At 44.5% G+C, this 25,762-nt stretch overlaps 1 long non-coding RNA gene across 3 annotated transcripts in view; it reads right to left on the bottom strand.

Moving 5' to 3' along the window:
• The window catches only part of LOC138741190 (uncharacterized), an 81,992-nt gene extending 61,998 nt beyond the window's left edge, over nt 1-19,994 (bottom strand). For all 3 annotated transcript variants that reach the window (XR_011343374.1, XR_011343375.1, XR_011343373.1), the window contains exons 1-2: nt 17,871-19,994; nt 5,112-5,199 (exon numbers count right to left, since the gene is read on the bottom strand). This is a non-coding gene — a long non-coding RNA (uncharacterized lncRNA). The remainder of the gene's footprint in view (nt 1-5,111; nt 5,200-17,870) is intronic.
• Between the last annotated feature and the right edge of the window lie 5,768 nt (nt 19,995-25,762).

Below are 25,762 nucleotides of genomic sequence, written 5' to 3'. Positions count from 1 at the left end.
TCTGACAGAGAAGCACTTCCCTCAATGCTTCAGTGAGGTGTCATTGGGGGATCAGAGTGAAGAGGGTGAGCAAATTTAAGTTATTAAGGGCCACTACCTCACAGGATCTCTCCAAGACCCAACACACAAAGGAAAGCATGAAGAAAGCATGTTAGCACCTCTACTTCTGCAAGAGTTTGCGGAAGTTTGGTATGACATCAGAAACCCTGTCCAACTTCTACAAATGTGCGGTGGAAAGTGTGCTGACCGGCTGCATCACGGTCTGGTATACCTCTGAGCGGAAAGCCCTGCAAAAGGTAATGGACACAGCCCAGAACATCACAGACAAATCCCTCCCATTTACAGAGAATGCTGCCATTAGAGAGCAGAAGCAATCATCAAGGATCCACACAACCCAGCACTTCCTCTGTTCTCACTGCTATCATCAGGAAAGAGGTGGAGGTGCCACCACACTCATACCACCAGGTTGAGGGACAACTGCTACCCCTCCACCATCAGTCTCCTCAATAACAACCAGGAACCCATTTAAGGACTCTTACTTTTGCACTTTATTGAATTTTTTTCTCTGTATTGCACAGTTTGTTCACATTTATGCGTTTATGTGTTTACATGTGTGCGTTGAGTAGTTTTTATGCACTTCCAATTAGTGGTAATTCTGCCTTGACCGCAGGAAAATGAATCTCAGAGGTGTAGGCGGTGTCGTGTATACCTCTGACAATAAATCTGAAATCTGCTACAGGCCACAGGTCTGAAACTTTACCTTGGTTTCTCCCTCCACAGAGAATTCCACACCCGCTGAGTTCCCCAAAGTTTTTTTTGCTTTGTTTTCAGTCTGGTATTGAATTAAAAAGGTTGAAAAAAAGCTGTGCACAACCAGAATTGCTGTTTCGTCAGCAAATGGAATGTGAACCTGGAGTATATTGAAGCATTGCTTGGAACATCACTCATTTCCATTGAGATGCAGTTTAGAAGAAGGCAATGGTTAACAAAATACTCAAAATATTAAAATGCAGGATGTAAGACCTTTCAAACAAATACGTGCTTAGTGAGTTCCAAGAGCGTTGACCTGGGCCCTCAATATCTCTGACAGGGCATTAATATTTTATTATTATTATTTGTTCATTATAAATGCTAATTGGAAACTGCAGATGTGCAGCTCCAGTCTGGAGTATCAAATCAATTTGTTTTGCAGGGTTCGACATCCTTGTGACCTTTCCGACAACTGATTGAAGTTGATTGTCAACCCTGCTCTGGCATGTAGTCCCACAGAACTGGGCAGAAAAAAAAACTGATGGCTCGTTCTTCGCCAATCCCCAAATTAGTTACATTTATGGTTCATTCAAACAAGCAGTCATGTTTCCTTGTTTTTTTTTGTTGGTGCTTATTTGTTTCATTCCCCCCCACTTTTATCCTTTATCAGGACTCCATGTACATTTCAAGTTTTAACAGCTGTTTTTATGCTTCATCCAAAGTTGCCAAAACTAAACCACAGTGGAATGATTGTCAGATCTAGTTAACTAGATTCCAAAATGGAAGAAAAATTGCTTCACTCCTAGTGCAACCGCTTTGTAAATCTGGAAAATATGGTTTCCATGCAGATTTAACAGTGAGGTGACAGGAAGTGAATCGATAATAAAAAAACAATGTGCTGGAGGAACTGGTGGGTCGAACAGCATCAGTGAGGGAGAAAGAACTTTTAACATTTCATAGAACATAGAAAATTGCAGCAGAGTACAGGCCCTTCAGCTCAGGTGTCAACCTATGTAAACCTACTCAACAATCTCAACCTTCCCTCCCTCACACCCATAACCCTCTAAGAATGGTCAACATTTCAGATCAGAATCTTTATTATGGCATATTGATGCATGTTGATGAAGGGTTCAAACTCAAAGCATTGACACCTGTCTTTTTCTCCCACTAATTCTGCTTCAGATTCCCGCATCTGCAGTTTCCTGTGCCTCCAGCTGAGGGGCGGGGTGGGAGGGGGTTCGTGTTGGGAGTGTGAATGAGCAGAAGAGTGAGAGCAACAGTACGATCACTGGGGCGGTCTCCACTATTCCTATTTGAACTAGTGTCAGTGAGTGTAGTCATGGTTAGTGCGGTGGAAAGTGAAATGCTTTTACAGAACCAGCAACCCGAGTTTGAATATAGCATGGTCTCCCCATTTCTGTGAGGGTTTCCTCCCACATTCTGAAAATCTACAGGGTTAGTCAATTAAATGGTCACAGGGCTCTTGGGCCAGAAGGGCCTGTTATCATGCTGTATCTCCAAAATTTTTAAAAATTCCATCCTGGAAAACTGACTGGACATCAACTCAAGCACGTGACATGCGCCTGCAACACTGCAGTACTCTCTCAGCTCGGTATCGCTCTGTTCAACAGTCTTGTGAAAGGTGCTGAATCACAATCTTCTGACTTAGAGAAGAGAACAACGGTAACTGTGCATTCTGCAGGCATGTTATGCAGTTTAACGAGCATCCCCACTGTTTTTCCTTGCAAAAAAAAAGTTTTGTTTACTTCACTAGTGCTACAACTTTCAAATGCAACATGTAATTGAGTTATCAATTAGAACAGGTAACATAGGCAGACCATTAGTAAATAGACAACTGCCTTCCAGACTTCTGGGGGGATTCCATCCATACCTGCTGCTTTGCCACTTTTCAGTTGTTCGATTGCCTTATATGTCTCATCCAGGGTGGGAACCTCATCCAGCTCTAGCCTTAGGGGCTGTTGAGGGAGCTGGAGCAGGGCGGAATCTTGGACTGAGCGGTTGGCACTGAAAAGAGATTGGAAGTGTTCTGACCATCGGTTGAGGATGGAGATCTTGTCGCTGAGGAGGACTTTGCCGTCTGAGCTGCGCAGCGGGCTTTGGACTTGGGGTGAGTGGCCGTACACAGCCTTTAGAGCCTCGTAGAAACCCCAGAAGTCGCCAATGTCCGCGCTGAGCTGGGTTCGTTTGGCGAGGCTAGTCATTTTGGATCTCCCGGAGTTTGCGCTGAAGATGGCTGCATGCGCGACGGAAGGCTTGTTCCTTCTCTGGACAGGACGGCTTTGTAAGGTGAGCCTGGTGGGCAGCTCGCTTCTTTGCCAGCAGCTCCTGGATTTCCTGGCTGTTTTCGTCAAACCAGTCCTTGTTTTTCCAGGAGGAGAAGCCCAGTACCTCTTCAGTGGATTGCAGTATGGTAGTCTTCAACTGATCCCAGAGGGTTTCAGGGGACGGGTCCGTGAGGCGGGTTGCATCGTCGAGCTTTGCTTTGAGGTTTGCCTGGAAGTTTCCTCTCGCTTCGTCTGACTGCAGGTTTCCAACATTGAACCTCTTTCTGGGGGCTTTATTGTTCCTGGGCTTTGGCTTGAAGTGAAGGTTGAGCTTGCAGCGAACCAGCCGGTGGTCAGTGTGGCATTCCGCGCTAGGCATGACCCTGGTGTGGAGCACATCTCGTTTGTCACTTTCTCGCACCAGGATGTAGTCCAGGAGGTGCCAGTGTTTGGATCGGGGATGCATCCAGGTGGTCTTAAGGCTGTCCCTCTGCTGAAAAAGGGTGTTTGTAATGACAAGCCGCTGTTCTGCGCAGAGCTCCAACAGGAGGCGCCCATTGTCGTTGGACTTGCCGACCCCGGTCCGGGCGAAGGGTAGACGGCGGCGGCCCCGATACGGGCAGGAGCAAGGGGGAGACGGCGGCCCCAGCCTCGGTCGTGTGAGGCAGGCGGAGGCCCCAATACGGGCAGAGAGTTGGAGGTGGCGGCCCCAGTCCAGGCACAGGGAGAGCAGCAGCGGCCCCGGCCCCGGTCCAGGCGAAGGGTAGATGGCGGCGGCCCCAATACGGGCAGGAGCAAGGGGGAGACGGCGGCCCCGGCCTCGGTCGAGTGAGGCAGGCGGAGGCCCCGGTCCGGGCAGGGAGTGGGAGGCGGCTGCCCCAGTCCGGGCACAGGGTGAGCAGCAGCGGCCTCGGCCCCGGTCCGGGCAGTATGGACCGACCTAGGAGGGGAGGCAGGCCCCTCCAGCCCGGGTAAGAAACCTGCATAGGAGAAGGCCACTCCGATATAAAACCTATGACCCAAGGACCTCGCTGCCACGTCCCAGCTTGCTTGGCCACGGCACACGAGCCAAATAGACAACTGCACACTGCAGATAACTCACAAATACGGTCTCCAGAAGAGATAGTTGTGGACACAAGGTCAAATTATGTTACTTTAAATTTTAAATTTTTTAAATTTAAATCTGTGCTGCCCAATTACACAATTCTCCTGCTTCAGCCCCTGGATTTCCATCAGGAAGCACTCCTTTTCCGTCTGTGGGAGTGGGGTGGGGGTGGGGAGAGAGAGAGAGAGAATGACACCGAGGGAGAGGTGGTGAATGGTCTGTGGGGGGGGGGGGGGGAGGGAGGTGATTGTCATTTTAGAAAGTAGGAGGAAACTGGACCACCCAGGGAAAACCTAAGCAGACATGTGGAGAACATACAAACTCCTTCCAGAGAGCACTGGATTTGAACTCGGGTCACTTGCACTCTAATAGTCACACTAACTGCTACACTAACCGTGCCACCCCAAGGACTTATTCAGCAGTAGGCAAAACCTTTTTTTTAAACATTTGCAGCTGAAACTCAACATTAAGTAGCATTTCTTGGCAGAAGGCACAGGAGAATCTTGCCCCAAAACTATGCACTCATGAAAATATAAGAGATGACAGATGACCCTGTCATTTTGTTTACACTTCCGAGTAATATATCATTAATCCAATATTTTGCTGAATGTTGTCACCATACACCTTTCATCATAAATTTAGATTAAACTCAGCTTTACATCATTTATTTCCCATTCCTTTATTTTGGTCAGGGATATATTACACGGGAAGGGGGTGGCATTTGCATTTTACAATTCAGATGTCCATTTGAAGCCATTTTGGATGGAGAAACTCAGACCTGGCCAGTAGATCCTATTTACTTTTCCCCAAAACGTATGCTTGGTAACCACAGAGTGTGTGCTCCTTTGTGAGCATTTGAACTTGTCCCTGACACTCTGTTCTCTCTGTATCACATTAGTGAAGAAAGTCCAACCTCTCTCCAGCAAGTCCCCCTCAATTAAAACAATAAAACAAACATAGGAAGGACTCACCGAGTCAGGCAGCATCTAAGGAAAGAGAACTCAGTCCACGTTCCAGGTCAAAGACCTTTCCGAGTTCAACATCAGTATTTGTTTTCACCTGAAATATAAAGTAGGTTAGATTTGAGGGAGAAGATCAAACATGGATCACAGAAAATTACTTACTGTGTCTTTCAAATTAAATGGCAGTGCTGCCAGAGTTGCAGTAACCTCAGTGCTACTGCTGGTGCAGATCCATGGAGAGAAGGGAGTGGAGATACAAGGGTCTCCTGTGAAATCCATCTGCCCAGTCCAACACCGGTCAGCTCCATAAAGGCTTTAAATGGCTCATTATAGCAGCCAATGGTAGTTTATTTTAAAATCTTGTGAACATGGGTTCTGGGTCCAAGATGGTTGCACCTAGGTTTGGCAGCAGCCATGAGGGTTTGCAGACTCGAGGGGAGTAAAAGACGAGTGCAGGACACCAGAAAGTGGGAGACCACCCCCCATTTCCATTTGAGAGGGAGAAGCAGCAGAGGAGACGACTCATGGAATGGTGACTGGCAGACCAGTGAGCAGCTCTGAGGCTTAAGAGCACACAAGTGGAGGGCTGTTGGTGACTTGAGGCGAGGAACCCACTCAGGCTGCAAGCAACTTGTGGTCAGGGGACTGCTGGAGACTGGCTTGAGACTGCCTGAAGGGGTACTAAGTATCAGAACTAAGATGCAAAAGAATACCAAATGTACTGGAAGCTTCCTAATCTTGTTGGAGGTTTGCATCTGTGCTCGGGTTGCAGTGGGAGCACAGTGGGCAAATCCATGGACACTCAATGGCTCTGGGGGGAGGGGGCTCTCTTTTGCTTTTCGTTCCCTGACTGTCATTTATGGACCACACTTGGGGTATTGTGTATAATTCTGGTCAACTAGTTATAGGAAATATATAATGAGGTTAGTCTCCAGAAAATATAACTGATCTATCAAGCAAAGAAAATAACACGTTCAACCTCACGGCAGCATAAAAATGAACATTTCTGAAAGAGACAAGACAAATTAAACTGTAATCATTATATGAAATGTGTGCCAACTGTGGAAATATATTTTCTAAAATGTATTGTCAATGCTGACCTGTTGAGTAAGGTAGCTATTTTCACAAATGGGCAAGGAGTTGCCATGCATAAATTCCCAATGTTTGTGATGTAAATTCTGCTGATAAAACCAAGGTACCTAATCTCACTCTGCATATTCCTCTCTCGCTGTCGTGTTTTGCAGATATTTTATGACATTCACTTTGTTAATGACTTATAATATTCCATTTTGTGACTCGTGTTCCTGTCCAGGCCGCCAATAGATCTGTTAAAATTCCCATTGCTCCATTTGTAACACCATTTACTTGTACGGTTATTCAATCACAAGTCATGAAATAAAAATCACATTCTAACTCAGAGTTGAGAAAGCACAGCACAAAGTTGGAGAAAAGGTTTAGATTGAAAAAGCATTTTCTTTTTAATGTTTTAATCTCTAAGTACATGTCAATATTGGAGATGCTTTTCGTCAGAATAAAAAAAAGTCATCTATTTTTGGAGTGCAAGAAGATGATTGGAGACTAGATTTTTCTCTACTTAGCTCATTCCAGATAGAGGAATCACATCTCTTGAAGCTGATGTATCTTTTGACATCCACCCCTTTTGCTCATTTATTTGCTGAATACAGTAAAATGAGTTTCAACTATGTCATAATTCCATTTTTAAAATGTCATAAGCAGTTTGTTGACCAGTCCATTATTTAGTGCTCATCTCCATTTTCCTTTTAATCACAAGCCACCTCGCATGGGAACAACATGAAGGAACGACGATACCAAATCAGGGTGAGCCTTGCTTCAGAAGGGAACCTCGAAATGAAGATGGAAGGAGACTGAAAATCGTAATCTACCAAGAAACCAGACCAAGTTGTGATCTATATGGCTCATGTCTGAGGCAAACATACAGTTAGTTATAGAGTCAAGTTTTGTCCTGTGGATAATCTTATTATGTTGTAAATTATGTGGAAAAAATGGAAATGGTGTCACAAGAACTGGAGATGATTATGACCAATCAGCATTTGGCAGGGTTTGTAGAGAACAGTTCATGTCTGACCTTAGTCACAGAAGTGTTTGTGTTCATTGTCAAAAAGGAAACAACATTGGCAATATTTTTCCCCCAATGGAATTTAGCTCTTAATTCACTCAAGCTGAAAGTTATTTTAATTGCAAAAGAAAGTCTTGTTAACCTTGGTTCTTTGACAGATGTTTGGGCCGACGTTGTCCGTTCATGAAGGATTATCCGTGAGACCATCCCACTCACCAAGATACTGGGAGAATGGGTATTAGTGTGGTTTATAACTTACATACATTGATGATCCCAGGCTTCAGACCCTCAAGACCAAGCTGAGGAAAGGGGTGCAAGAGGATGCACTGAACTTGTGATGCTGTGTTCCTTATGAAAGCCATTGGGCATTAAGCCATGATTACTGGGCAGGGATTAGAAGTCAGACTGAACAGGGAGATGTACTTCCATTCGCTCATAACAGGAGGTGAGGTTCATTTCATCATCCATTAAATTGGAAAGCTACAAAGGGATGGTGGCAGCATTGCTGCGGCACGAAAGAGGCTCACAATAGACAGGTAGGCACTAGCCTACCCTAACCCCCACGGTTAACCTAATGGCATCCGCTAAGACTTATTCTGGTGCTGTCCCTGAGTTAATGGGCTGCAAAATGGGCAGCACGGACTCATGGGCCAAAATGGCCTGTTACTGTGGTATATGTCTAAATTTAAATTTAACGCCCAAAGTAACATCCCTGTAAACCTCTCAGCTCAAGGAAAATTAATAATGAACAATAAAAGTTAGCATCAACAAGGGAATTAATATTCATAAAGATGTAATGCTCAATCCACCAGTATCCCAGCACCTTCTCTGGAGCAATGCTTTCAAGACTCAGACTTCAAAATGCAAAGAATGAAAGATTTATTCACTCTTCACAGGTGCTGCAGACCCTGGGGATCTCTCGGGGGAGGCTTTTGTCTCATCGACTGTTCCTTGATCGGAACATTTGAGTTTTTTTAAAAACAAAGCATCCATCTTCCAGATGGATACTGACCGAGTCCAGTGTTTCCTTGCAGGCCTCTGGGGACAAGGGAGTGAGGTGGTGGGGGGGGGGGGGGGTGGTCCAGAAATGTGGATACTTCTATTTCTTGCAAAGTGAGTACCTTGATTTATTATCCAGGGAATTGTCAGGCAACTACACAGAAAAATCCAGGCTGCATTGTTCAAAGGTGCCGAGTTTTTTCTTCCCTAAGCTCAGCCATTGCAAGATGTTGGATGTAGCTGAATGTTATTAAGCCAGGTTTTTAACAATGATATGATATTACTTTCCAGAAGTATTGGATGTCATAACATTAGAACTGATCAGATCATCCTTGCTGAATGGAGTTCAGGATGAGGGACAAATTAGAAGCCAAGTGAATGCATTCTGTGAACGCATATTTACTGCATCTAATGTTTGAACTGTCATTTTAATAAAGATATTGAAACCAAAATACAAGTTAAGTTGAAGCTAACAAACTTCAAAGGGAAAGTGCAGATTCTGAAATCTGTAGCAACAAAGTCTCGGTGAAAGGTTCCAACCCCAAATATTGATTATTCCTTTTCTCATGCTGATGTTGTTCAACCCATTGCATTCCCCTGGCATTTGTTTCAACTTCAAAGGGAAGATGGTGTAGCTAACACCAGATGTGTTGCCTCCCACTGGCTGATTCACAGATCCCCTGCATTCACTAATGACCATGAAGAGATGCACCTCAAAGATTCAATTATATTTTCTGGGTCAGGGTAATACCATGCCCATATGTAGGAGAAAGGCAGGAGACTGAGAAGGACAGGGTCAATCTCATTTGTACATTCAACCCATCTGCTTCATGCTGACTTCCTGCAGATCAAAGATGCTGGTTGCATGCCTCCTTTCCTTGTTTCTCTTTGACACCTGGAACTAGTTCTTTAATATGCACATAAATTCTCCTTTGAATCATTTGCAACTTAATTCAATTATGTTGGCCAATTAAACTGCTTGCACATCTTCAAAACATGGGAGGAAACTGGAGAAACTAGAGGGAACACAAAGTCGCAGGGTGAGCATGCAAACAGACCCTGTTTGATTGGTGACATGGATATGTTCCAGTTTGCCTATTGTAGAAATAGGTCTACGATGGATGCCATCTCACTGGCTCCCCACAAAGCCCTGGAACACCTGGACAGTAAACATGCATTCATCAGGATGCTCTTTATCAACTACAATTCAGCATTTAACACCATCATCCCCTCAAAACTGATCAGCAAACTCCAGGACCTGGGACTCAACGCTCCACTGTTTAATTGGATCATGGATTTCATCAACTACAGACCACTACAAACAGTGATGATCAATAAGAACATCTTCACAATCTCCATCAGTACCAGAGCACCACAGAGCTCTCTTTTTAGAACCCTGCTCTACTCACGTCTGCGTGTCTCGATACGACAATAAAACCACCTACAAATTTGCTGACAATACCACTATGGTGGCTTGTATAAAGGTGATGAGTCAGTATACAGGAGGGAAATTGAAAACTTGGTTGAATTGTGCAACAATAACCTTGTACTGAAAGTCACCAAGACTAAGGAGCTGATTGTTGTCTTCAGGAAGGGAAAGCCAGAGGTATACAGTCCAGTGATCATTGGGGAAATCAAATTTAAGTGAGAAAATTTAAATTCTTGGGAATCACTATCTCGGATGATCTTTCTAGTACCCAATAAACCAATGGGATCATGAAGAAAGCATGTCAGCACCTCTACTTCCTCAGGATTTTGCAGAGGTTTGGTATGACACGAGAAACCCTAGCAAATTTCTACAAAGGTGTGGTGGAAAGTGGCTGACTGGCTGCATCAAGGTCTGAAGGAATACCTTGTCAGGCCCTGATGATTTATTCACTTTTATTCCCTTTATGACACCAGGCACCTCCTTCTCTTTCATCTGTTTAAGTTCCATGACCTTACTGTTATTTGTGTCACTTCCCTCAACTCTGTGCCATTTTCTGGTGTATATACAAAGACAAAGAAAAAACACATTTAAGATCTCCCTTATCCCTTCTGGCTCCATATATGTATAGTCACCCTCTCTGATCTGCAAGGTGACCAAATTTGTACCTTTCAATTCTTTTGCTCTAAATATATTTGTGGAAGCCCTTAGGAGTTTCCTTCACTGTGCCTGCCAAAGCAACCTCATGCCTTTTTTTTTTTAGCCTTTCAGATCTCCCTCTCATTTTTTTCACCCCCACATTTTGTTTACACCTCAAGTACCTTATTTGCTCTTTTTTACCTATACCTGCTATGCAGGCAACATTTTAGTAAACCTTCCTGAATACATTTGACAAACCCTAAGCCATCTAGTCCTTTCACAGTATGGGACTTCCAGTCAATAAGTGAAAAGTTAAAGTTATCTGCTATCACAACTCTTGTCTGTGATATTTTTCACTCCTCCCCCTTTCAACTCTTCCACTCTGAAACAATGGAACCCTGGAACATTAAGCTGCTAGTCCTGCCCCTCCTGCAACCAAGTTTCACTAATGGCCACCATGTCATAATTCCACATGCCAATCTATGCTTTAAGCTCATCTGCTATTCCTACAGTACTCTTTGTATTGAAATGGTTGCACCTGAGAACATTATTTCCACCAGACACAACCCTTTGATTTCTGTCATCTTTTTCTTCTTCCACTCGACTATCTGCTCTTGCACTAGTCTCCATCCCCTTGCAAATCTAGTTTAAGCCCTTCCCCCGCCCCCACCCAAGAGTAGCACAAGCAAACTCTCCCACAAGGATTTTAGTATTCCTCCAGTTCAGATGCCAACTCTTCTCCCAGAACAGGTCCCACATTCCCTGGGAGAGAGTCCAATGATCTGGAGACCTGAAGCGCTCCCTCCTGAATCTATCTTTCGGCAAACGTTATGCTGTATTATCATCCTATTCCAAATCTCACTAGCACATGGCACAGGTGGCAATCCAGAGATCATAACCCTGGAGGTCCTTCTAACAACTTCACACCTAACTCCCTGAACTCTCATTGCAGAATCTTATCACCTTTCCTGTCTATAACATTGGTCCCTACATGGACAACGGCATCTGGTTGCTCAACTACCCTCTTGAAAATGTAGTGAAATCAATCTGAGATACCCCAGACCCTGGCACCTGGAAGGAAATAAACCACCCAGGATTCTCCATTTCTTCCAGAGTCTCTTATCTGTCCTGCTAACTATGGAATCCCCTATCACTACAACTCACCTCTTCTCCTCCCTTTCTTAGCCAATAGGACCAAACTCTGTGCCAGAGACCTGACCACCATTGGCTTGTGTCTGTTAGGTCATCCCCTCCCCGCCGACATCACTATCCAAAACTGCATACATGTTATTGAAAGAAACAGATACAGGGGTGCCCTATACTGACTGCGTGTTCCCTCTCCTATCACTGAACTCCATCCTCCTGCATCCTAAGTGTGATTGTTCCCCTGTATCTCCTGTCCATCACCTCCCAAATGATCCAGAGTTCATCCAGCTTCAGTTCCCTAACCAGGCTTGTAAAGAACAGCGGTTGGATGTACTTCTCACAGATGAAATCATCAGGCATATTGTTTGCTTCCCTGAATATCCACATTCTGCAAGAGGAACATACCCTTGCCCTGGCTGCCATTTCCATAGTCTATGAAATAGAAAAAGAGTTAGAAAATCCTATTCTTCCCTGTGCCTCCTTGCTGAATGCTTTTGTTATTCAAAGGGTTTGCCCTTACCTTAACCCAATTCCTATACTACTGCAGCCTCTCAAGCCAAAACTACAAAATCCATTCTGGCCTCTCCTATGGCAGTCCTTCCATTTATCTCTCCTCTTTATTGGCTACAGCTAATTAGCCAGTAGAGAAATATAAAGAAGCACCTACCTTTCCTGGTGCTTTTAAACACTCCTCTCCAAGTACTGCTCTGAGATGTTTATACAGAGTATACATGAACACTGAAATCATTTGCAAAGCAGAAGAAACAAACACCAGATGTTCTTTTCTGGCACTACTTCTGTCACTTATTCTGTGATGATGGGGAGAGGTAGGAATCATCAGTCTGCAGACAAGTCATCTCCTTTTTGTCAATAGTGTGTGTGTCATATCCAGTAGAGTTGAGGGGTTGTCTTCACAAAAACTTGGATTAAACAAAAATCAAAACTGATCCTTCAGTGGCATGTTTAGGGAGTTGAGTCTGTCAGAGATGTTGTCTTCGGCAGAAAGCCCCATAGCTCTGAATTAAGAAATAGCTGGGTAGGTAATCTTGGCCTGTATTTATCTCCCATTCCCTTTAGATATGGTTGTTTAGTGGTTAAGTTAGAATCATATAGTGTGGAAACAGCCCCTACAACCCAACTTTCCCACACTAACCAAAAATCCCCACCTACACTTGTCCTAACTGCTTGCATTTGGCCCATATTCCTCTAAACATGTCCTATCCATGTATTCGTCCATGTTTCTGAAAAGTTACAAGTTATTGAGTCACAAATTCTGCAGGGTGAACTCAAATCTCCCTAGGGATATAGGGAATTATCTCTCCACAAGGCAGGTAAGTTGACAAAAATTGTCTTGGTGCGAAAGCCACAGGCGAGAAAAAACGACTGTACAAACGGACGTGACTCTAAGCTCTTCAAGGTGTTCCCTTCCATAACGTTTGGACCTTGCTTGTGTTGTGAATTTACTCTGTGTGAACATTATATCCTGTTTATCCTATATTGAAGCAAAACCTGGAACACTCGAGCACAACACAACCCCTTCAGCTCACAATGTTGGCCAACCAATGTAAACATACTCCATACTGAATTTTCAGCCAAGGAATGTCATAGGCACTATAGGAATGCAGCTTTCTTTCACAGCAACTCATGTCAGTCACACTGCAGTTTTAACTGTGTTTCTCAAAATCATATTGTAAAACTACTTCTGTATTACTATGAAATTATTGTTTTGGTTAAGACTAAGACTTTATTCCTTGGAGAGGGAATGTCTTCACTCAGGGGGTGATGGGAATGTGGAACAAGCATCTAGCTGAAGTGATAGATGCAGGCTTGATTTTAATATTTAAGGAAAAGTTGGATAGGTGTATGGATGAGAGCAATATGGAAGGTTTATGGCTGGGTGCAGGTCAATGGGATTAGGTGGGAGAAAGTGTTTGGCATAGACTGGAAGGGCTGAACTGGCCTGTTTCTGTGCTCTAATTGTTATATAGATCCTGTTGATGGGGTGGGCAGTGGGGAGAAGGAGAAGGGGGAATCCCATTCCCATCACCCCGAGTGAAGACATTCCCTCTCCAAGGAATAAAGTCTTAGCCTGTTTAATTTTTCCTTGTATCTCGAACCCTGAAACCCAAGCAACAAATTATTGGTTTATTTGGTATAACTTCCCTAATTGCTGTATCAGTTAACTTGCCTGGATGGCATGTAAAAATGCATCTGGATATCTTTGACAATAAGCAATTCAATGTCTTGGGTGTGGGAGGAAAGCAAAGTAGCAAGAGGGTGCTCTCACACAATAACAGGATCCCTTGAACACACTGAGCAAGTCCTGAAGCAAAGAGAATGTTGGAGTTCAAAATAAACCTGCCAAAATGCATTCAGTCCATTGTTAACTGTGAACAGCAGCTTGATCAGACTGCAACTCATTCAGAACTCTAAGGTTTAATATTTGGAACAACTCTTCCCCATAAATACAGCTGGCTTGCATTGTTGAAGGATTGGCACAGTGCCCATGTGCTGCAACACACGTTACAAGTGGAATGCTAACCACTCTGGAGAACTCTCTTTGCCACCAATAGCACCAGAACATGGAACATCCATGCTCCTGATGGGAAAGGATCAGGTGATTGCAGAAGGGATGTCTATGGATGAGTGGATTGGAGTGTCTGCTTGAAACAACCACATGAAAGGATCATTGGGGTCCCCCTTCTCCTTCTCCCCACCCCATCAACAGTATCTATATAACAACTACAGCACAGAAACAGGGCAGTTTAGCCCTTCCAGTCTATGCCAAACACCTTCTCCCACCTAATCCCACTGACCTGCACCCAGCCACAAACCTTCCATACTGCACTCATCCATACACCTATCCAACATTTCCTTAAATATTAAAATCAAGCCTGCATCTATCACTTCAGCTAGAAGCTTGCTCCATATTCCCATCACCCCCTGAGTGAAGACATTCCCTCTCTAAGGAATAAAGTCTTAGCCTGTTTAATTTTTCCCTGTAACTCAAACCCTGAAACCCAGGCAACAGTCTTGTAAATCTCCTCTGCACTCTCTCTATTCTGTTTACATCCTTTCTATAATTCAGCAACCAAAATTGCACATGTTATTCCAAATTTGGCCTCACCAATATCTTATATGACTTCAGAATGACATCCCAACTCCTACACTTATTACTCTAATTTATGAAGACCAACATACCAAAAAAAGCTTTCTTCACCACTGTGTTAAGGGTTATGGCTCTCATGTGATCACACTGCACCCCCCCCCCCCCCAAACGCACACCACCATCTACTCAGAGGACATATCAGCTGCAAATCAAGGTTTAGTTCTGCCCCACCCATTAGTACACACCTTGCTATTGGTCCCAAGTAAATTGACTGGACTCTCCAGCCTGCCAATGGCTTGGGCCATTGGCTGTTGTAATTGGATTAACCATCCTGGCACTGAGCCATTGGTTCTTGTTAATGACCTGGGCTGGAACCTCCAGCACTATAAAGGTGCCATCTATTCATTACTTTTTTTTTACACCAGTTTGGGACTATCCTGCTTCACTCCAGGCCTAGAAATGTGGACAGTTGCTGGAGAAACTGTTGGTAAGATGTGATCTGCTAAAAGGTTTGGGAGCATTTAGTTAGTGTACCTTGTAATATAGAGCCATGCCTTCACTGAGTCAAGGGGTTGTGGACTATTGTACTGATTTTTTTTTCCTTGTTTCAATTTCATCTCCTCGAAATTGATCTTATTCCAGTCAAGAATCTCAACTCTAGGCCCAGCCTTATCCTTCTCCATAATTAACCTAAAATTAATAGTTTTATGATTACTAGACCCAAAATGTTCCCCAACACAAACCTGTCATCTGACCTATCTTGTTCCTGAACATATTTGACAAACTCTAACCCAGCCATATCTTTTATAGTTTGGGCATCCCAGTCAATGTGTGGAAAGTTAAAATCTCCTATAATTACCACATATATGCTATCTCCTTGCAAATTTGCTCCTCTAATTCCCTTTGCCCATTAGGTGGTCTATAATACACTGGTATGTTTTCATGCATTTTCCATTCCTTAATTCCACCCAAATAGTATCACTGGATGAGCCTTCCATCTATCTGCCTTAGCATTGTTGTAATGTTTTCTCTAACAAGCAATTCAACTCCTCACCCTTTTATCTTCCCATTCTATCACACCTAAAACAGCAAAATCCTAGAACATTTAGCTGCCAATCATGCCCCTCCTGAAACTGTTTCACTGACATTTTCAATATCATATTTCCATGTGCTCCTTGCATTGAAGTATATGAAGTTGAGAGAATGTCCCCCACATTCACTCTTTTGATGACCACTGCTTTTTCTATCCCCCTCTCCTTCATTCATTTTAACATTCTGCTTCCTCTCTCGCTTTAAATCTAGTTGTCCTTCTACCCTAATCTCTGCACTCTCATTCTGATTCCCACCCCCCACTAAACTAATTGAAACCTTGCATGATAGATCTAGCAAACCTGCCTGCCAGGTTACTAGTCCCTTTTCAGTTCAGGTGCAGCCTATGTTTTTTGTACAGATCAGTCCTACTCCAGAAGAGACCCCAATGATCCACAAATCTAAACCCCTGCACCAACTCTTCAGCCACGCATTCATTTGCCATATCTTCCTACTCCTGCCCTCTCTAGCATGTGACACAGGCAGCAATTCCGAGATTGCCACCCCTGAGGTTTTTTTATTAAACTTTTCCTTAACTCCCTACATTCTTCAGGATCTCATCACCATTTCTATCTGTCATTGGCCCCCACATGGACCACAACATCTGGCTACCAACCCTCTTCCTCCAGAATACTGTGTACTTGATCAGAGACATCCCTGACCCTGGGAGGCAACATACCATCCGGGAGCCCTCATCTCGTCCAGCAAACCTATCTTCTCTCCTAACCAATGAGTCCTCAATTGCAAAAGCTCTCCTTGTTTTTCTCCCTTCCCTTTTGAGCTGAGGGGCCAGCTTCTGTGCCAGAGACCTGACCACCCTGACGTCACTTCCCCCTCTTTCTCTCCCCCCACAGTATCTAAAACAGTATATTTATTATTGACTGGGATCGATGTTTGAAAGAGAGCTCACAAATCAGTGAGGATCTCTATCACCCTGCATGCTGCGTCTTGTAGCTACTCCCGTTGGGAAAGTGGTACAGGAGTATTAGAGCCAGCACCACCAGACTGAGGAACAGCTTCTTCCCATGAGTAGTAAGACTCCTGAATGTCTGCTAAATTTAATATATGTGCGTATAATATGGACTGTGTATACATATAATTTGTCTGCATGTGTATTTTGTCTTGTCAAAATGTTAGCACTGTTGTGCACCGTGAACTTGAGGATGTTGTTTCATCAGATTGTACTGGTATTATTGGATGATAAATAAACCTAAACTTAAATGATAAGAACCTTGGAGTATTGACAGAGAGCAATAAACTAATAGCTTGTTTATGCATATTTTAAAATCAGGTCTCAAATCCTAAATGTGCAAAAGATTTCTTTTGGATGAGCCTTCTCCTTCATTCCCAGTCAAGTCGCAGTTGGAGTCGGAGGTGGGGCGAGTGGCTGGCTGTTGGTGAGTATTAGTATTTGATGGTTTAAAAGTAACATAGGGCAAAAGGTTAGGCTGAGAGTTGATTTGTTGGAGGGAGCAATGGGCAATTGAGTTAATCGACAGGGGTAGCTGAAGGAGTGGCCAAGTGAAGCTTTGTCTTGAGAGGCTTGGGCTGAGAAAGAGCTAGCTTGCCTGTTACCAGAGAGGTGAGGTAGTTTAAATCCTTTAATTTAGATTTGGATAATGGCGTTAGTAAGGCAGTTGTTCTGGTTGCGGTATGTGGGAAATCTGAGACAGTGTATTGTCCATGTTGACTACACCAGCAGATGCATTCAGCCTCAGCCTCATTTTTCAGTTGAGAAACGAGCTGGAGTTGGATGAACTGTGGACCTTGAGGGAGGCAGAGGTAGTTACAGCAGGAGTGTCATGGAGGTCGTCAACCCTAAAATTCAGGAGGCAGGTAGCTGGGTGACTGGGTATCTCTCAAATTCAGCACTAGTTCTTTGCCAGAAAAATAAAATCTGGCAAAAATGTTATATTTTGCATCAACAAGCTGGTTCAGAAGAGGGAAGGGGAAGATGCAGACAGTGCAGAGTATTCCTGTGCCCATTCCAGTCAACAGCAGGTTTATTGTTTTAGATATTGCTGGTTGAGGTGACCAACCAGGGACATTGAGGTGGTCATGTCTCTGGTGCAGAGGCTGGCCCCCGATCTCAGAGGGAAGGGAAGAGGGGGTGGGGGTGGGTATAGATGATAGCTGAAAAATGCAAGGGGTTGCCAGTGACTGCTGATTTTCTGTTCTAGCACTGCCCCCACAGCGATGTCCGATGAGTCTGACATGAGTGCAAGCGGTACGTACATACGGGGGGTGAGCCAACATAGTTACCTTTGAAAATGCCTCTTTTGCTTTGTCAAATGCTCTGTGGCCTTTGTAGTCCAGAGCAGCTTTTTAGGTTTGTTGGTGAGGATGTGGAACAAGGACTTCATGATCCCATCAGCTGCTGGGATGAACTTGTTATAGAAGTTAACCATTCCTAGGAATTCTTGTAGCCCTTTAACTGTAGTGGGCTTTGGGAAGGCCTGAATGGCAGATACGTTGTCTGGAAGTGGGTGGCTGCACCTGCGTTCGAAATTCTGTGTCCCAAAAAATCAATTGTGTGTTTGCCAAATGCACACTTCGCAAGGTTGATAGAAAGGCGGAAATCCCAAAGCCTCTGGAACAATTCTCGCAGTTGTTGTCTGTGCTCTTGTGTTGACTTGCTGACCACTAAGATATCATCGAGGTAGATGAAAATGAAAGGCAAATCTCTAATGACAGCGTCTATTAAGCGTTGGAATACCTGATCTGTGTTCTTAAGGCTGAAGGCATCCTCAGAAACTCAAATAGACCAAATGGAGTAATAATGGCCATTTTAGGGATGTCCTCAAAGTGGACAGGATTTAGTGATAACCTTTAACTAAGTCTACCTTCGAGAAGATACATTTGTCATGGAAGTTGGCGGCGAAATCTTGAATGTGTCATATTGGATACCTATCCAGTGTTGTGCCGTCGAGGCATTGGTAATCTCCAGTCTTAGGCTGCTGAATACTTTGAGCTCGAAATGGAGTGGCGATGCCCAAGGACTAACAGAACTTCAGATAATGCCTCGGTCCTCCATAGTTTTGAACTTTCTTGACCTGTAGTGGCCTATCAGGGGGAAGTCTGTGTGCCTTGGAATGTACAGGCCAGTAGTGGTTAAGTAGTGTTGAACTCCATGACATGGAAAGACTAAATGGAAATCTAGTGTAAGTTCACAAAATCATTGGTGGTGAGTGGTTGCACACCTAGCAGTGTTGCCAGCCGATGACCTGGAGAATGTCGGCATGTGTGGAATGTGGTAGTGTGGACCAAACGGCACCCTTTCACATCTTCCAATGTGCCCTCAGGAAGTCCGCTCCAAAAATGGCCTGTCCTACGGCCGCTAGCATGAAACTCCAATGATGAGGTGTGTCACCTAATACCAGTTGTGTCAACTTGGTACCATAACTGCTTATTGTAGTGCCATTGGTGGCACACCAGCTGGCTTGAGGCACAAAAGATTCCTGCTCATAAGAGGATGGCGGAAAGATTCTGAGCTGAGCTTTGGAGTCGACTAGCAGTTTGCATCCCGTGTGTTGATCAGCAGCATATAACAGGCCGGTCTGGTCGCCAACCACCGAGCCCATCAGTGGCGGTTGGCATTGTTGTTTCCCTAGGAGTCAACCACATAACTGCACGGTGGCACACAGCTGTGTGCATCCCTGCCCCACTTCCTTTGGTAGAAACACCACTCACTGCTTTCCAATGGCTTTTTCTTCCTCGGTAGCTGGTGGAGTACTGTAGAACTGGAGGCTGCATTGACTTGACTGTTCAAGGAGATCTGTTGAAACTTTGCCACAGGAGGCTGCAGTACCCTGTGGAGTCTGTCTGCCTTCCTCGCCACTTCTCTTGGTTTGGAGAAGTCAGCAGAAGAGAACAACTGGACAATGTCACAAGGGAGCCATTCCAAGAAGGCTGCCTTGAACATTAAGCAGTCGAAATGGCCGCCTGGTAATGCAACCAATTCATTCATCAGCGGATCATCGAGGTGGAGTAAGTGTGTGCCTCTTTCCAGGTCAAGCATGCCGAAAGTCACGAGGACCTGTGCCTGAAAAGTACTGTATTGATCCTCCTCGGGCAGGTTGTTGATAATTCATCTACCTTGGCAGCAGAATCTTCATCTAATGAAGCGAAGACATGCCAGAATTTAATGGCTTCATTTATGTTCTTAATGTGGAACTGAGCCTCATCCTGCTGGAACCATTGACGTGGTCTGTGAGGCAAGAAGGTGGGCAGTTTCACAGCCATTGCGTGCAGCGCAGTAGTAGCATCCATTCTGCAAGCTTTCTCATTCTTTTACTGTTGGGGCTCAAAAGATGTTGAGCACCTATCGGGGTCAACAATTTAGTGGGACTAACTGCAGAGCTACAGAAACACAGCCACCAGAGAAGAATCAACTATCAACTGTTTTATTTTAAACAATCGCAGACATCACAAAGGGGGAGGGAGGTCAGGGCGCCTCACAAAGGGGGAGGGAGGTCAGGGCGCCTCACAAAGGGGGAGGGAGGTCAGGGCGCCTCACAAAGGGGGAGGGAGGTCAGGGCGCCTCACAAAGGGGGAGGGAGGTCAGGGCGCCTCACAAAGGGGGAGGGAGGTCAGGGCGCCTCACAAAGGGGGAGGGAGGTCAGGGCGCCTCACAAAGGGGGAGGGAGGTCAGGGCGCCTCACAAAGGGGGAGGGAGGTCAGGGCGCCTCACAAAGGGGGAGGGAGGTCAGGGCGCCTCACAAAGGGGGAGGGAGGTCAGGGCGCCTCACAAAGGGGGAGGGAGGTCAGGGCGCCTCACAAAGGGGGAGGGAGGTCAGGGCGCCTCACAAAGGGGGAGGGAGGTCAGGGCGCCTCACAAAGGGGGAGGGAGGTCAGGGCGCCTCACAAAGGGGGAGGGAGGTCAGGGCGCCTCACAAAGGGGGAGGGAGGTCAGGGCGCCTCACAAAGGGGGAGGGAGGTCAGGGCGCCTCACAAAGGGGGAGGGAGGTCAGGGCGCCTCACAAAGGGGGAGGGAGGTCAGGGCGCCTCACAAAGGGGGAGGGAGGTCAGGGCGCCTCACAAAGGGGGAGGGAGGTCAGGGCGCCTCACAAAGGGGGAGGGAGGTCAGGGCGCCTCACAAAGGGGGAGGGAGGTCAGGGCGCCTCACAAAGGGGGAGGGAGGTCAGGGCGCCTCACAAAGGGGGAGGGAGGTCAGGGCGCCTCACAAAGGGGGAGGGAGGTCAGGGCGCCTCACAAAGGGGGAGGGAGGTCAGGGCGCCTCACAAAGGGGGAGGGAGGTCAGGGCGCCTCACAAAGGGGGAGGGAGGTCAGGGCGCCTCACAAAGGGGGAGGGAGGTCAGGGCGCCTCACAAAGGGGGAGGGAGGTCAGGGCGCCTCACAAAGGGGGAGGGAGGTCAGGGCGCCTCACAAAGGGGGAGGGAGGTCAGGGCGCCTCACAAAGGGGGAGGGATGTCAGGGCGCTTCAGAGTCATTGTCTCTCTGGCAACATGCCACCAGGGAAGCAATGCGCTTCAACCCACATGGGTCTTAAACACAAGCTTCTGGACAAGGAGGGGAGCCCACACCATTCTGTGCCAGCCACTCAGTGTGGCAATTCTGCCTGTCCAGCTGTGCGGCTGCTCGGTCAGATACAAAAGGAAATTATAGGCCTACGAGTCTGACATCGGTAGTTGGAAAGTTATTTGAGTTGATTCTCAAAGACGAGGTTATGAAATATCTCGAGGTGCATATCATTATAAGCCCAAACTAGCATGGTTTCATGAAGGGAAGATCCTGCTGGACTAACCTATTGGAATTTTTTGAGGAAATATCTAGGATCACCAAGGGAGAGGCTGTGGATGTGGTATATTTTGATTTTCAAAAGGCCTTCGATTAGGTGCCACATAAGAGGCTGCTTAAGATGAGAGTTTGTGGTATTACTGGAAAGATATTAGATTGGGTGAAGCATTGCCAAATAGACAGAAAGCAAAGGGTGGGAATAAAGGGATCCTCTTCTGGTTGGTTGTCGGTTACTAGTGGTGTTCTGCAGGGGTCAATGTTAGGGCTGTTTCTTTTTTCAATTTAGATGATGGAGTGAACGGTTTTGTGGCCAATATTGTGGATGACACCAAGATACGTGTTGGAGTAGGAAGTGTTGAAGAAACCAAAAAGTTGCAGAGACATGGAGAGTTTAGGAGAGTGGACAAAAAAAATGGCAGATGAGACACAATGTTGAGAAATATACGGTTGTACACTTTGGAAGAGGAAATAAGCAGGTAGATTATTATTTGGATGGGGAGAAGATTCAAAATTTGGAAGTGCAAAGGGACTTGGGGGTCCTTGTGCAGAATAACCTAAAGGTTAACCACCAGGTTGGATCAGTAGTAAAATTGAATGCTATTTTGGCATTTGTTTCAAGAGGAATAGTGTACAAGTGTAAGGTGTTAATGAGGCTCTATGGGGGCAATAGTGAGACCTCATTTGTATGCAGTTTTGGGCCCCTTTTCTTAGAAAGGATGTAATAATGTTGGAGAGAGTACAGAGAAGATTTACTAGGATGATTCCTGGAATACAAGGGCTAACATATGAGAAACATTTATTGCTTCTTGTACTGTATTCATTGTAGTACAGAAGAATGAAGGGATCTCGTGAAACATCTTGAATGCTGAAAGGAACGGATGGAGTAGATGTGAATAAGATGTTTCCCTTAGTGGTTGAATCCAGGACAAGAGGGTACAGTCTTAACATGAGAAGGTACCCAGTTAAAATAGAAGAGAAGAAATTATCAAAGTTGTTCCATCCAGTCCTTTCTTCTTGATCTGGTCTACTCTGGGTATAGCCAACTCTTTAACAAATACGTGAAAACAAGGAAATAACCTCCTGATGAGTCGGAACCAAAAGTAAAGGAGCTTGCTTTGAAATAAATGTTGAACTGAAGACCGACTAACTGCATCTCTCTGTTTCCTGATCTGCAGAATGTTCACAACAGTTTCTGGTTTTACTTCAGGTTCCCAGCAAGTACAGTTTCCTTCTGCATCCACAATGTTTTTACTGCATGTGGAACACTGAACCTTACAGCACAGAACTGGCCCTTCAGCCAATTATATTGTTCTAACCTCTATATAACCTACTGAAAAACCCTCTCTACCTCATAACCCTCTATTTTTCTTTCATCCATGTTTTTATTTCATTTCAGAATCAGTTCATTTTCCAAAAGCCCAACAAAAATTTTAAATTTGATTAAGTTTAATTAACTGAAAACATTTTTTTGTTTGATGTTGATCTTTCCTGGGGATTTCAAATGATCCTTGAAGGATTTTGAGGCAAGAGGGGAGGGGTCGGGTAGAATGTTTTTACAGTATTTCATGTTCTTCTAAAATGGAAGCATGGAAGTTATGACTGAGCAATGCTGTATGCTGAGAAATGGAAGACTTGGAAGGTGCACACGTCTGCTAGCAACTCTGGTAAGTGTGGGGAATTGGGGCAGCTGAACAGAGAAGAGAACAGCTACCCCGAGCACTGACCAGCTGGCATGGAGGGACCATAAGTGCCTCCAATCAATGCCACAATCATTGGTGAAATGCAGACAAACTGGTCCATGAGAAAGAGATGAAGACAGGCAGGAAATGGTGCTGTGAAGATGGTGTGAGATGTAGAATAGTCTAATTGCATCTCGTGGTGCAATAGAATTCTGCAAACATTGGGACTCTACTGGGTTAAAGGCTGGATGAGATTTTCCATGGATTATATTTACAAAGCACTCTTATGAATGTAGCTGTAAGAACAGGACTGTGGCTGTAAGAACAGGACAGAGGCTGGTATCCTGCAGTAAGTGATACACTCCCTGATTCCCCAAACCTGTCCCACCATCACTGGGGTAAAAGTTAATAGTGCAATAGAATTTTCTCCATTTCTCTTCATGCATCTTCATCTCCACAATCTATCAATACTAGAGCAACACAGCTACGTCCCTGACCCCCTGCTCTACTCAGTTTACCCATACAACAGTGTGGTTCGGAACACAATAACACCATCTCCAAACCTGCCGACAGTACCACGATGGCAGAAGATGATTGCACTGAATCTTGTTTGTTTGGTATCCTATTCAATTAAGGAGCGACATTTAAAGTCAGGGAGAAAAGAGAAGTTTTGCCACTCTGTGGATGTGTCAGAGGGGATTTCAAACAGTTATAAATTTCTTAAAATTATACAGTAATTCAAATAAATAATTCTAGGATGAATAGTTAAATTTATGCTGACTTGAAGGCACTTTGGTAATTATTGCAATGAATTTTACCTCTTAATTTATCTGCTGCAATCTTCCCAATGGAAATGAAAGTTTCTAAAACAATATCCTGTCGAAATGAGCTTCGTTTGTATATCATTGGCGATTTAGCTGCAGGCTTTGTCTTAAATTTTAAAAAAAGTTGAAGAACTAAGATAGGAATGAGCTGTCATTTTGTTTCGATAGATTTGACTCTAATTGGCTATAATTAGAGTATTGCTCTTGAAGTAAAGGTGATATGAAAAATACAAAATGGTGCAGAGAAGCTGCTCTGTGTTGGTTTAAGACGCATTGTTTGAATAAGCAACAGAAAATGCATCGCAAGCAGCCCATTTATTATGGAAAATCCCTTTTCTTTGGGAGTACGCAACAAAGGGATTCCTCTGCCATTATTTATTATTTTGATCTATCGAACTTTCGATGAGAATGAAAATTTGTATTCATCTAATTGTTGTCGATCAATATGCTTCTAATATCAACTAGCACATCCCGAATTCAATGAGCGGTGAAGTTAGAATGATTCCCTCCAGGCATAGCAATGCTTTCTTTCCAGTGTTTTAGCTTCATGGATGACAAAGTGCTGCTCTTCACTGGCTGCTTAATTTTGATGCCTTCCAATATATTTTGACTCGAATGCTAACACCATCTCTGAGATGGAACTGGGGATTAAACAATAAAGTTGAGCGGATAATTGCAGTTGACATTTCAATGCGGGGAGTGCCTCGTTGCCAAGGATACAAGCTTTCCAAGTTGTTCAGCTATTTTGTTAACTACTTTGCTGGGCTGGATATGATTTTGCCCTCAGTTGATTAAATTGAATAACCAGGTTTGTTGCTTCTGAAATCTCGTCCCGCTGAAATCATTAGAATTGGACATATAAAACACCAATATGCTGTGGAAATATTTGCTATTTTGTGCAAGCAACTCCGCATGACTTTCAATCAGATTAACACCGTTGCATCTAAATAAAGGCAGAAAGTTCTCTGATTACTTGATTTGGAACTCCACCAATATCCCCCCCCCCCCCCCAAACAGATGAATGGCACTTGTTGGATGCCAGTCTTTGCTGGATAATATTGATAGGAAAATAACATTGTCCTTGGTTCATGATGCCACAAGTTCCTCCTTATTAACCCCTGCTCTGGCCTTCCAAATGGCTTTCAAAGAAGCAGGCAGACACACTCGGATAACTGAGGCAGTGGTACACAACATTCGCAATAGACACACAGAAGGAACCCTTGCTGCACCATCAGAATTTGGAATTCTGAAGAATTTTGGAATAAGCTCTGCATGTGCCTCTTTAAGGTAATGCGCAATCTCTCTTTCCAACTTGACCTGTCAAATTTTGCTAATATTGACAACTTTTTTGTCTGATATTTTGGAAGAAATTGGATAAATAACAGTGGCATCTTTCCCTTTTAATTTACTAGCTTGGGAACTCCCATCCCTGGCCATTCAGGTACAGAACAGTAAGGATATTTTTATTCACAGACAGAGACAGATGGTATTTATTATCTCAAAAAAATGTCTGTTTTGGTGGAAATAGGGGTGATATTGCTACGGAAGCAAAGATTTTTTTTTCCCCCTGGATCATTTCCAAGACCAGTTAAGAGTCAATCACTTTCCTCTGGATCTGAAGTCACATTCATGCCAGACTCAGTCACAGAAAGAAGGGAGGTTTTTAAAATCCCAATTCATTCTCTCATTAACATCCACTTTTAGACTGTACATTACTGATTACTTGAATTGTAAATCAGTGCCATGATTACTACTTGAACTCTTATCTCTGGATCATTACTTTAAGACTTTGATTTTAATTTTAAAAAAATTTAGACATAACAGCATGGTAACAGGCCCTTCTGGTCCATGAACCTGTACCTCCCAATAAACTCCCTCTGGTTCTATTAGTTCT

The sequence above is a fragment of the Narcine bancroftii genome, chromosome 8 (assembly GCF_036971445.1).
Source record: "Narcine bancroftii isolate sNarBan1 chromosome 8, sNarBan1.hap1, whole genome shotgun sequence".
NCBI classification, from domain to species: domain Eukaryota; kingdom Metazoa; phylum Chordata; class Chondrichthyes; order Torpediniformes; family Narcinidae; genus Narcine; species Narcine bancroftii.
The sequence above is the reverse complement of the archived record's forward strand: the minus strand, read 5'-3'. Positions and strand labels throughout refer to the sequence as shown.